At 33.6% G+C, this 13,479-nt stretch overlaps 1 pseudogene; it reads right to left on the bottom strand.

The window, feature by feature from the left end:
• Window positions 1–641: 641 nt before the first annotated feature.
• On the bottom strand, window positions 642–1,821 carry LOC109275175 (dnaJ homolog subfamily B member 11-like; annotated as a pseudogene).
• Window positions 1,822–13,479: the final 11,658 nt, after the last annotated feature.

Below are 13,479 nucleotides of genomic sequence, written 5' to 3'. Positions count from 1 at the left end.
CTGACAACAGAGAGCCCCACACCGGGCTTGAACTCACAAACTGTGAGATCATGACCTGAGCCGAAGTCCAAAGGTTAACCAACTGAGCCACCCAGGCACCCCTAGACTGTGTTCGTATTTCAGTTACTTTGTGTTGGAATTGCAAAAAAAAAAAAAAAAAAAAAAAAAAAAAAAAAAAAAATTAGCAACAAAATGTATTTAAAAACACACTTCTGTTGGCATTTTGAATGAAATGGCATTTGAATGAAATAGCTAACAATCAACCCTTTATATTGTGGGGGTTTGTTTGTTTGTTTGTTTGTTTGTTTTTGCTCCTGGAGTTCTCTTGCAGCTTTAATTCTTGAGTCTCAGGTGGCAGCACCAGACATTAAATCTCCAAATCTCCAAGGGGATTAAATCCATTAAATCCATTAAATCTCCAAAGGGAGAGGTATTATTAAACTTTTTGCTGCTCATTCGTTTCTGAACACAAATGAACAAATTCTTAAACCCACTTATTCATTTCATGATGATCATTAGGAGAAAAATTTAAGCCAAGCTTGCATATTGAAAATAAGAACAAAACACACACACACACACACACACACACACACACACACACACACACAAACACCCTGTTGATAATAAATTTCATGGATTCATTTATTTTAAACAAAGTCCAATTTTATTCACTCTTAATATCCTTGTAGTCCATTGTATGCCTTCTGCAGTGATCCTTGTTTCAGTAGCTGTTTGATACCTTCTCTTGCTTCCCCTGTTAACTGTTCTTTTGGAAAATCTACATGGAAAGTGATTATCAAAGAATTCTTGATGTTGTTGTTGTCAAAGTTGGGGAGGCCCTCTCCTTTCTTCCATACCTTGGTTCCTAGTCTGGTGATCTTATCCTGGAAAATATGTACACTGTGGCCATCCAAGTGAGTAATACCCATATCAAAGCCCACCAGAGACTCAACTAGTGTGATTGTCACATTTGTACATAAATCTCCTTTCCTTTCAAATACTGGGTGCTTGACAACTTTGATTCTGAACCGCAGGTCTCCCGGCTCTCCATCCACGTGAGGGTCACCTTCCCCAATAAAAGGATACTCCATGCCATCTCTCACCACAGGTTCTATTTCTACCTCCAGTGTTTGTTCTTCATTCACTAGTCTGACATTAGGGCATTCATTACAGACCACCTTTGGGTCATTTGGAAGCACCCTGGGCCCAGCTGTGTAGTCCACATTGTTGCTGGCAGTTGCGTTTTTGTTTGCCAGGAAACTGCCTTGCCACAGGTTTGTTTCTAACTAATTCCACAAAATTTCCTGCATATACTTCATCCAAAGGAACTTCTAGATCTACAATAATATCACTTCCTCTTAGAAAATTTGTCTTGCTGATAAGGGGTTCCTCCAAACATGAAATCACAATCTCCAAAGAAGTATGGAAAAAATGTCCCCATGGGAGCCCTAATGCCATCTTTTAACCCCTTTTCACTATTAACTATCATATTGTTTCCATTTCTCATTGTCTGACAGAAACTAATAAGTGGAACCTAGATCCTGGAATTTCTCCTGAGCTCCAGGATCATCAGGGTTCCAGCCAGGATGAAGCTGCAGGGCCAGTTTCCTGTGGGCCTTTTTAATGTCTTTTACAGATGCACTTTGAGGCACCCACAAGATCTTATAGAAATCTTGCCTAGCAATCAAGGCCCTGTGGAGGTACAGCAGCAACAGGCAGAAGGTGCCCAAGTCCTGCAGGGCCATGGTTTCTCTGTGCCAGCCTCTGTGCCGGTCCCTAGCCACAGACTCCTTACACACCCCGCTGCCGCCTCAGCTCAGAGCTAGCTCACCTCCTCCTCTACCCAAATCCCACCAAATCAATATTTTAAAATTAAAGTTTACTTCAATCTCATTATTTGATTAGTATTTGTAATTATTCATTTTTATACTTAATTTTAGTTTTACATGTAATTTAAATGTAATTTCATTGTCTATATCCGAGTTCTTTTGACCTTATTTATGTGTTCATAAATAGTTCCCAAAATACTCATGGGAAATAAGTAACAAACGATGGCATGCACGTCATATTATATAGCTTTTATAAAGTTCCTATTTTAGTGGACCCAGGTGGGTTGTTTTAGTATTTGAACTGTATCTACATTACAAATAGATTACCTGAAAGGTATATCCTACCTGAAAATCCCTTAGAACTCATACCATCCACATAATCTGCTTTATTATATTAATCCAAACTCATTTCTAACAAATCCCTACCCTAAACCTTATACTCAAAAAAAAAAAAAAAACACTAAACCACTTGAATTTCATAAAACATACCATGTGTTTTTATGTCTTCTTGCTTTTGGACATACTCATCCTCCTATTTATAATGACTTTCTGTCTTTTGTCCACCAGGGGAATGCTTATCTATCTTCCAAGCTTTAATTTAACTACTATCTTCTCAATGAAACCTCCCAGATACCCCTTCACTGTCCATGGAAAAACTGATCATTCCTTCCTCTCTGCTACTATAGAATCTATCCATGTCTCTTTCCTTATACTCATCCCTTTTGAATTACTTGTTTGACTCTCTCCTCAATCAAAATATGAGTTCTCTGATGGAAGTGGAGCAGATCCCATTGATCACTGAAATAAGAAATTCTTTCAGTTTATAGAAATATACAAATAACATCTCACACTGAAAAGATAAAATAATAAAGAATCCATATCTTAAGATACTACTAGAAAAATGGCACACTTACAGGTTTCATTCAAAGGCCACAAAAATAGAAGATTTTCAGAATCAAAAGACATTAAAATGTAAAAATTTCTGTTTCATTAATTAACATAGATGATTGAATCAATAGATAAATGTTCTGATCCATCCACAATCAATAAAACAGGCTCCCAAAAATAAAGAGCCCATGTTTCCAGCTTCCTATTCTATGAAAAGTATTGCAGAGTTAAATTTATATTTTCTGCTTGATTTTGTATGACTCAGAAATATTTGTGTTTCCCTATCACTAAGTAAATGCTTACAACTAGGAAAAATGGACTATTTTGTTATCTTGAAGTAGTCCCTCTCATATAGTATTTCATAAAGAAAAAATATCTGGGAGTTAGGGCAATGTTTACATTTGACAGCAATAGTAAACTATGCCAATAACATTCGGTTGCTTCATATACCATGAAATAAAGACATGGTACCATTGTCCAATGCCATAGTTTTCTGATTATTAGCATGATCTATGGCACATTTTTCTGTCTTGTATCTAGTTGTCCATAGCTTGTTTCTAAAACTCAGGCTTTTTTCAATTAGTTATTCATGTTGTTAAATTAACTTGTATTAAAATAGAAACAGTTTGAGATTCAAGAGAAAGAGAAAATAGAATAGGAAGGAAGTTTATTTTGGTTTAATATTTTTCCAGGTTTACATACAACTTTGTCTAATGGCAGAAGCAATCTCAGTTAAAAAAAACATTATTTATTTTTTTGTTTATTAATTTAGACTGTATAAAGTTAGCATAACGATGAGCTGGAAACTGTCCTATGTTTGTAAAGATAAAGGAAATGATAATATGCCTTTACAATACAAAGAAGGGTTGCTCTGTGCAAAGCATAATACTAAAAACTGCCACATATCACCAAGAGCTATCACATATAACCTGTCTGCTATATGCTAAATGATTTTTTATATACTATCTTATTTAATCTACATGAAAATCCTAGAATTTATGATTTTCTCTGTCCCCATTAATGTGATTTTTTAACTTAAAATGTCAATAGGTAATTTTTTTAAAAATGATAACTAATCAGGTAGAATACACATCTCATATGCACAGCAGAAACACAGAGAATGCACGTCTCATACAGCACAAAGAAATGAATAACATGAAGGAAAGGTAAAAGACTCAGAGAGGACAGATCCAGAGACCGAAGCATATGAAACTCACAATTCCAAAGAAGATAGAAAGAAAATGAGGAGGTAACAAAGAAATAACAGAAGAAATTTCCCTGTGCTAAATAAAGACTTAAGTCTACGAGATGGAGTAAAAATAGACATTTTCAGCAACAAAATATAACAACAGAACAATACTGAAATGATTTCTCATTAGTGTGAATCTTTGAAAACAAGGTATATTCTTATCACTATATGCTAATTGAAATAAGTCAGTCAAAGAAAGACAGATACCATATGTTTTCACTCATATGTGGATCTTGATAAACTTAACAGAAGACCATGGGGGAGGGGAAGGGGGAAAAAAAGTCACAGAGAGAGAGAGAAAGGCAAACCATAAGACATTCAAATACAGAGAACAAACTGAGGTTTGATGGGGGGTGGTGGAGAGGGGAAAGTGGATGAGGGCATTGAGGAGGGCACTTGGGATGAGCACTGGGTGTTGTATGGAAACCAATTTGACAATAAATTATATTAAAAATATTTTTAAACATATAGTTAAACTGTATATTAAAAAGCAAATTGACCTTTAAAAAATAAAATAAAAATCACCTTAAAAAGACAGATTAAATATATTTATTTTTTTTAAATCTCCCAGTAGTCTTCTGGCAGTCACTTATAATTTCCAAAAATATCAACAAATTGCTAACATTTCTCTTTTTGTTAAAGAAAACCTGGAAATATTTTTTTAACAACTTAAAAACCTTTGCCATATCTGTAAATCTTTTGTGGTACAAACTATTTGCAATCATTTCCTGTTTCATAATAAAGTGCTACTAAAATGGTATAATTTAGGGAGAAAGAGAAAATATGATTCAGCAAATTAATACTAAAGGAATTACAGTGTTAGCCAATTTCCCTGCCACCTCATCTCCTACCTCAACCTCCCTGCTATGTAACTGCTACATCTGTCATATCTATTTCCTTAATGATGGATAGTGAGGGAATTCCTCTCCTTTCCCAAACTGCTTGCCCCAAACATATGACAACATAATACATGGCATAAGTCACATCCAATTTAGTGGGAAAAGAATAGTTGACATAATGAATTCTGTTGACTGAACTGACTACCCATCTGGAAGAAGGCAAAATTAAGCTAATTTTAACATTTTATATTTAAATATAAAAAATTAAATTTTTAGAAGAAAAACTAAAAGATAGTATACAAATTGGGATTGGGAAACATTTTGGAATAAAAATAAGAAATATAGAAATCCATAATGGATAAGATAGAAATAACTAAACACAAAAATATTAAATGTTTTTAGAGTAAAGATATTGTAAATAAAAGACAGAAGATAAATAAGAAATAAAGATAAATATTAGTTACATATCTAAGAGTCAAGGTTAATATTAAAGAGTGCCTAAAATTATTGTTTATAAAAAAGAATAAATCAGTGGGTGAATGCACAAAGCATATCAGCATATAATTCATAAAGGAGAAAATTCAAATGGCCAATAAACAAAAAAAGATGTTTAACATGCTGTCACATAATTTGGTTATTAAAACTAAATACAATATCCTGCAACCAAGCTATTTAACTCTTGGCAATCTGTTCAATATAAATATAACCAATAGTACATAGACAAGAATGTTAATTTAAGCACATGGATAGTGGGGGGTGGGGGAACTGGAGATAGCATGACTATCTAACAATGAGAAAATGGTAGACTAGATGGGAGTACATCCATACTATCACATTTTATCTAGCCCTTAAAAAGAACAAGTTAGATTTCCATCTATTGACTAGAAAAATAATATACTATGAAGTGAGAAAAGTATACTTCAGTTTGTATAACATGATTCCATCAACAACAAACAAACATAGCACATGTTTTAAAAAAACTATTCTTATGTACATTTATATGAACATAGATAAAAGTTAGAGAAATACATATCAGTCTATAAAAACTGGATACAACACGGGAAAAAAAGAGGATTTGATGAAGGTGGGAGTCAGGAAGTGCATGTGTATGTGAATTTTTGTTTTTTACTTTGTACATGTTGGATTGTTCATCTATTTAAAATTAGCAGGTGTTACTTTTGTGACTAAGAAAAATAATAAAACAAAATTATGGAAACAGGCATTACTCTAAGCTCTGTATAGGACATTTCAAATAAACATGGGTTAAAAAGGAATTTATCTTAAAAGGGAACAATCTTAAAATGTTTAATCCAATGAACAATCTAGAACACAAAGTTTCTGTTAAAAAGTGTCCATGTTTAAGTTAATTTTTATTTCCAAAGAAATCTAGGACAACAGTATAGTTAGTTCATCATGAATACCACTGGGCTTTAGTTTCATCTATAAGTAAGTGGGGTCAAGCAAAATCTCCTTCCTCTGATGTTCTATGATTCTTCTAGGATATATAAATATATATCATCAAAGGCAGCCTACATGCATTATATATGATTGGCAATGTGCAAGGTACATCGGACCTTGATCATATGGACAAGACTTGACACTTACTCTCAAGAAAACTCAGTCTGCCAGAGGGAAAAGGAGGCAGTTAATTCTACCCATTGCAATTAAAAGTATATTAAAAGGCCTAGGAACATCTATGAGGTTATAAATAATTCCCTTTAAAAGGTAGCCTTCAAGGATTAACAGAAATTTACAAGGTGAATCAATATTTCAGCATAAAGGACGAAAATTTAAGGAGACAATAGAAGAGAATTTTCTGTACATGTTTGAGTGATGAGCAGCCCAGTATGAGTACAACACAAAGTTCATGGAGAATGTCAAAATACAAAGTTGCCAAGCTACTTCATTAGGGTTTCTCCTGCTGAAGAATATGAATTGTAGCCCATGCACAAGCAGTTTTCAAACTTCAATACACATAACACCTTAGGAGTGCTTATTACAATTCAGATTCTTATCTCCCTAGAGACAGCATGACTGTCTAACAAAGGAATGGCTGAACAAAATGGTAGTACATCCGTACTATGATAGTTTATCTAGTTCTTAAAAATAAAAAAATTAGATCTCTAATAAATCTCCATCTAATGATTTTATCTGTTTGTTTTAGTTATTGTGTGGTAGTCTCTTCCTTCAGCAGGAAGAAGGCAATGCAGAAAAGAAAAAAAAAACTAATATTTATTGAGTGATGATTATATGTTAGATATTTGCAAGATGCTTTCATTTTTAATCTTCATTTATTTGTTTTTAAGTTCTGTGAAGTATTATTATTACTATTTTGCATGTGAGAAAATGAAGGCTCAGGTGAAGAAACTAAAAAAATCAGAAAACTAATCTGATCCTGATCCAGGATTTGATTCCAGGACTTCTGACTCCAAGTTTAATTGATTCTCCTGGATTTGACTTTGATAAACTTTAGCTGAGGTAGTAAATCCAGGAAGAAAAGCAGATTGAAGGAGATAGATAATAAACTCCGTCTTAGGAATGTAAAAATGGACATTGCTAAAAGATATTATTGAAGAGGAAATGGGTAATAAACAGTTGGAAATATAGACGAAACTCAGGAGAAAACATGGATCAGGAATGATACATTTGGGAGAAATTTTATTCTGTGTTGGTGAAAAGTTAAAGGTTAGTCATTTAAAGTGCTAATAGAAGAGAAATAAACAACGAAAGAGAGAGAAGAAAACAATTCTTTAAGGAAAGAACCAAAGAAAATATAGTCATATATGAAGCCAGAGTAGAAAAGATTTTTATTAAGTTTTTTAAATTTAATTCCAGTACATTAACATACAGTGTTAATTAGTTTCAGGTGTACAACACAGTGGTTCAACAATTCTATACATTACTCAGTGCTCGTCATGGTAAGTGCACTCCTTAGTCCCCTTCACCTATTTCACAACACCCCCCTCCACTTCCCTCTGGTAACCATCAGTTTGTTCTCTACAGATAACCATCTGTTTCTTGGTTTGCCCTCTCTTTTTTTCCTTTGTTTATTTGTTTTCTTTCTTTAAATTCCACACATGAGTGAAATCATATAGTATTTGTCTTCCTCTGACTTATTTCACTTACCATTACACTCTCAACATCCATCCATCTTGCTGCAAATGGCAAACTCCCTCTTCTTTATCCATTCATCTGTTGATGGACACTTTTGCTGCTTCCATAATTTGGCTATTGTTAATGCTGCAATAAAGACATGAGCGCATGTATGGCCCTGTATTTTTTTAGGATTATTTATTTTTGAGAAAGAGAGAGAGAGAGAGAGAGAGAGAGAGAGAGAGAGAGAGAAGAGAAGAGGTGAGGGAGGGGCAGAGAGACAGGAGCCAGAGAATCCCAAGCAGGCTTCCCACTGTCTGTGCAGAGCCTGATGTGGTGCTTGAACTCACAAACCGTAAGATCATGACCTGACCTGAAGTCAAGAGTCAGACCCTTAACTGACTGAGCCACCCAGGTGCCCCAATATTGTTGTATTTTTTGGGTAAATACCCACTATTACAATTATTAGAACATAGGGTAGTTCCATTTTTAATTTTTTGAGAAATCTCCGCACTGTTTTCCACAGTAGCTGTAGCAGTTTGCATTCCAATCAACAGTACAAGAAGGTTCCTTTTTTCCATATCCTCTCCAATACTTATTGTTTCTTGTGTTTTTTATTTTAGCCATTATAACAGGTATGAGTTGATATCTCATTGACTCAAGACTATTGATCTCAAAACTATTGATTTGCATTTCCCTGATGATGAGTGATAGTGAGCATCTTTTCATGTGTCTGTTGGCCATCTGTACACCTTCTTTGAAGAAATGTCTGTTCTTGTCTTCTACCCTGTTTTCAATGGATTATTTGCTTTTTGGGGTGTTGAGTTGTATCAGTTCTCTATATATTTTGAATATTAACACTTTATTGGATATGTCATTTACAAATATCTTTTCCCATGTAGTAAATTATCTTTTAGTTTTGTTGATTGTTTCCTTTGCTGTGCAGCAGCTTCTTATTTTGATGTAGTCCCAAGAGTTTATTTTTTGCTTTTGTTTCCTTTGCCTCAGGAGACATATCTCAAAAAATGTTGCTATGGTCAATGGTAGGCCACCTATGCTCTCTTATAGGATTTTTAAGATTTCATGTCTCACTTTTAGGTCCAAAATCCATTTTGAGTTTATTTTTGTATATGGTGTAAGAAAGTGGTCCAGTGTCATTCTTTTGCATGTAGAGAAACTGTCTTTTCCCATTGCATATTCTTGGCTTCCATGTCAAGGATTAATTGACCACATAATCATAGGTTTATTTATGGGTTCTCTATTCTGTTCCATCGATCTCTGTGTCTATTGTTGTGCCAGTACCATGATGTTTTGATTACTACAGATTTGGAATATAACTTGAAGTCTGGAATTGTGCTATCTCCAGTGTTGTTTTTCTTTTTCAAGATTCCTTTGGCTATTCAGAGTCTTGTGTGGTTCCATACAAATTTTTATGGTTATTTATTCTAGCTCTGTGACGATTATTTATTCTAGTTCTGTGAAAAGTGGTGTTGGTATTTTGATAGGGATTAAATTAAATCTGGAGATTGCTTTGGGAAGTGTAGATATTTTCACAATATTTGTTCTTCCAATCCATGAGAATGGAATGTCTTTCCATTTGTTTGTGTCATCTTTAATTTCTTTCACCAGTATTTTATAATTTTCATGACATAGGTCTTTCAACTCCCTGGTTAAGTTTATTCCTAGGTATTTGATTATTTTTGGTACGACTATAAATGGGATTGCTTTCTTAATTTCTATTTCTGTTGCTTCATTATCAGTGTTTAGAAATGTGACAGATTTCCCTACATTGATTTTGTATCCTGAGACTTTACTGAATTCATTTATCAGTTCTAGCAGTTTTTTGGTGGAGTCTTTAACGTTTTATAGTATCATGTCATTCTCAAACAGTGAAAGTTTTACTTCTTCCTTACCAATTTGGATGCCTTTTCTTTCTTTTTGTTGTCTTACTGCTATGGTTAGGACTTCCAGTACTATGTTGAATAAAAGTGGTAAGCGGATATCCTTGTTTTTTTCCTGACCTTAGAGGGAAAGCTCTGTTTTTCCCCATTGAGTATGATTTTGGTGTAGGTGTTTCATATAAGGCAAATATTTTTCATATAAGAGGTATGTTCCCTCTAAACCTACTTTGTTGAGGTTTTTATCATGAATCGATGTTGTACTTTGTCAAATGCTTTTTCTGCATTTATTGAAGTGATGACATGTTTTTATCCTTTCTCTTATTGATGTGGTGTATCATGTTGATTGATTTGTGAATATTGTACCACTTGTACAACCTAGGAATAAATCCCACTTGATTGTGGTGAATTATTTTTTAATATATTGTTAGATTCAGTTTGCTAGTATTTCGTTGAGGATTTTTGCATCTAGATCTGTCAAAGATACTGTGCCATTGTTCTCTTTTTGTGTGATGTCTTTACCAGGTTTTGGTATCAGGGTAATGCTAGCCTTATAGAATTATTTTGGAAGTCTTCCCTCCTTTTCTATTTTTTTGGAATAGTTTGAGAAGAATAGATATTAACTTTTCTTTAAATGGTTGGTAGAATTTGTCTTTGAAGTCATCCTGGACTTTTGTTTGTTGAGGGTTTTTTGATTGCTGATTCAACTTGATTGCTAGTAATCAGTCTGTTCAAATTTTCTGTTTCTTCCTGCTTTGGTTTTGGTAGGTTATATGTTTCCAGAAATGTATCCATTTCTTCTAGGTTATCCAATTTTTTGGCATATAATTTTTTCACAATATTCTCTTGACAATTGTTCATATTTGTGGTGTTGGTTGGTTGCTATTTCTCTTCCCTCATTTGTGATTTTTTGAGTCTTTTTTTTTTATGAGTCTGGCTAGAGTTTATGAATTTTGTTGATCTTTTCAAAGGACCAACTCCTGGTTTCATTGATATGTCCCATTGTTTTTTTTTTTAGTTTCTATATCATTTATTTCTGCTCTAATCTTTATTATTCCCTTCCTTCTGCTGGTTTTAGATTTTGTTTGCTGTTCTTTGTCTAGCTTCTTTAGGTGTAAGGTAAAGTTTTCATTTGAGATTTCTTGCTTATTGAGGTAGATGTGTATTGCTATAAACTTCCCTCTTGGAGCCATTTTGCTGCACCCCAGGGATTTTGGACTATTGTGTTTTCATTTTCATTTGTCTCCATGTAATTTCTTATTTCTTCTTTTATTTTCTGTTGACCCATTCATTGTTCAGTAGAATGTTTATAGACCTCCATATATTTTTGCTCTTTCTAGATTTTCTCTTGTGGTTGACTTCTAGTTTCATAGCACTGTGGTCAGAAAAGATGCATGGTTTGACTTCAACCTTGTTTAATTTGTTGAAACTTGTTTTGTGGCCCCAGTAGGAAAGAGTAAAGGAAGATGTGATTGACAATGCTGTATGTTGCAAAAAAGAGAAGAAATTTAATGAATCTACTGGGTTAAATTACTCTACCTTTGATGATATCTATGAGAATAATTTCAGTCAAGCAACAGGAATATAGACCATATTTCAATGAGTTAAAGAGCAGACAGGTGGGGAAGAAGGAGAGATAATAAGTTTAGATGACTTTTTCTATTCCTGGTAGTGAAGGAAAGATTGCCAAGGCAAAAAAAAGGTTTAAGGGGAAAATATAACTAAGGGAGGGGTTTTTTTGCTGTTTTTAGGATGGCAAAAACTTGAGCATAATTTAAGCAAAAGACAAAACCAGTGAAGAAGATGTGTTAGAATACGATAGGAGCACAGGCAAAGGGAGTAAACCCTTGTTTGTGAACATCTCTTCCCCTATGGCATAAGGGGAAAAAGAAAAGGGGAATGAAGTGATGGATAGGCTTTCCAGTGAATGGGAGGAAATTAAGTGATCATCTTCCTATTAGTAAACACAATCTATGCCTAAAATTACTCTAATTTTATTCAATCAGAGTAAGTTTTGCTAAGGGAATTTAAAATAAGAGGTATTTGTGTCCACAAACTAGAATGGGAAAATGAGTAAAACTAGAAAGCATGGAGAATGGCAAGAAAAGGATTAGTGGAAGAGGAATCAGAAACCACAGGGAAAATGGAGAGATAAGCTTTGTGTATAGGAGCCAAAAAATTGTGAATACAAAGATAACAATTATTCTGACATTCATTATGATTTTGGATCAATTCATTAATTTCTCCACCCCTGGGAGTTTACAGCCTGATTATTCGCTTTCCCAACTATAAAACTATAGGACATGTCAAGTATTGTACAGCTAATGGTAGAATGGTAGTATTTGCCTATCTACCTCAAGAGTAGGGCACAAGAATTAGTTGTTTCAGGGTTTGTGGATGAACATGATAAATCTGAAAGGAGCAAGGGGAGAAAAAATTATAGAGAAACACTCGTTATGTGAATATATTAATGGTTTTTAAAATACATATTATTTTCACTAAATTCATTTGCCATTATTCACTTTCCTACTTTATTTTAGGTACTTCTATTCAGTTGTCCCTGTGCTTTAAATAAAAGGTATTGTCAAACATTTTTTGCAATCTGCTTTTTCCAATTTAATTGCAGTTCATTAGGAAAAAAATCCACTGACAAAATAAGTTCAATGTTAAAGATTCATCAAGTTTTCAGATGGAGGCCAAATTTTTCATAAATGGTCTAGAGCCATTAATAACTAGTAATCTATTAATTGCTAGAAGGAATCAGAAATGGAAAAGTGATTTGCAGATAAACTGATTTAAAGCTAATTAGAGTTCCTGAATAGCTCACAAACTGTCAATGAGTTCAAAGAATTTCAGTTAAATTAGAATTCTTTGTGGGATTCAGTTTAAGAGAAAACTAGAAATGGGAACATCAAAGGAGAGCAAATGCCATTTAATTTATGTATGGTCTACTGAAGTTGTGAATACATTCACTCTTTCTATGACTTGCTTTGGTTTTATAACATTTTGTATGTTATTTGCAATATAAGTTTAAACAATATAGAGACAAATCCTGAGAGGTTACATACTAGAAAAAACACTGCTTCATGGATTTCAGAGAGAAATAATTATTTGGTGAAATGTTACCGAATTGGTAGTGTTGTGTTTATCTGATACTTTTAGCTTAAAATATTATGCAACAGCTGGGCAGATGTTAAAAAGATCAAATCCTTGTGACACAGGAAATAATTGACTTATATATGCCTATGATTATTTTAGCAATAAAAACAAAGCCAATAATTAAGATGTAGCTTGTAATAGTGCCTTTTAAGGAAGAAATATTTTTACTTGTAAAGCAGAACAGTTCAATACAGAACCATTGGGAGGTACATACAATTCCATCATCAGTGCGTATATGTGATACCATGTGATCATGTACCCAGCTACTGAACAGTTAAGTCATTAATAAATATTAACTGACTGCTCAAAATATAACAAACACTGTTAGAGAATGGAGACTCAGATCTGGTTACCAGACACGGCCAATTCCTGGTGAGACACCAAGAGATTATTAACACTGTCTGTTCACTCCAATGAATATCATCTATCTATTTTTTAACAATACCTGCTATTTTAAGAATAGCAAAAGGAATTAATTGAGAAAAAATATGATAGTCTAAATATAATATAAAATGAATCTAAAA

This window comes from Panthera pardus, unplaced genomic scaffold (genome assembly GCF_024362965.1).
Source record: "Panthera pardus isolate Hobbes unplaced genomic scaffold, ASM2436296v1 HiC_scaffold_16, whole genome shotgun sequence".
Classification (NCBI taxonomy): Eukaryota; Metazoa; Chordata; class Mammalia; order Carnivora; family Felidae; genus Panthera; species Panthera pardus.
This window is presented reverse-complemented; position numbering and strand designations above follow the sequence as displayed.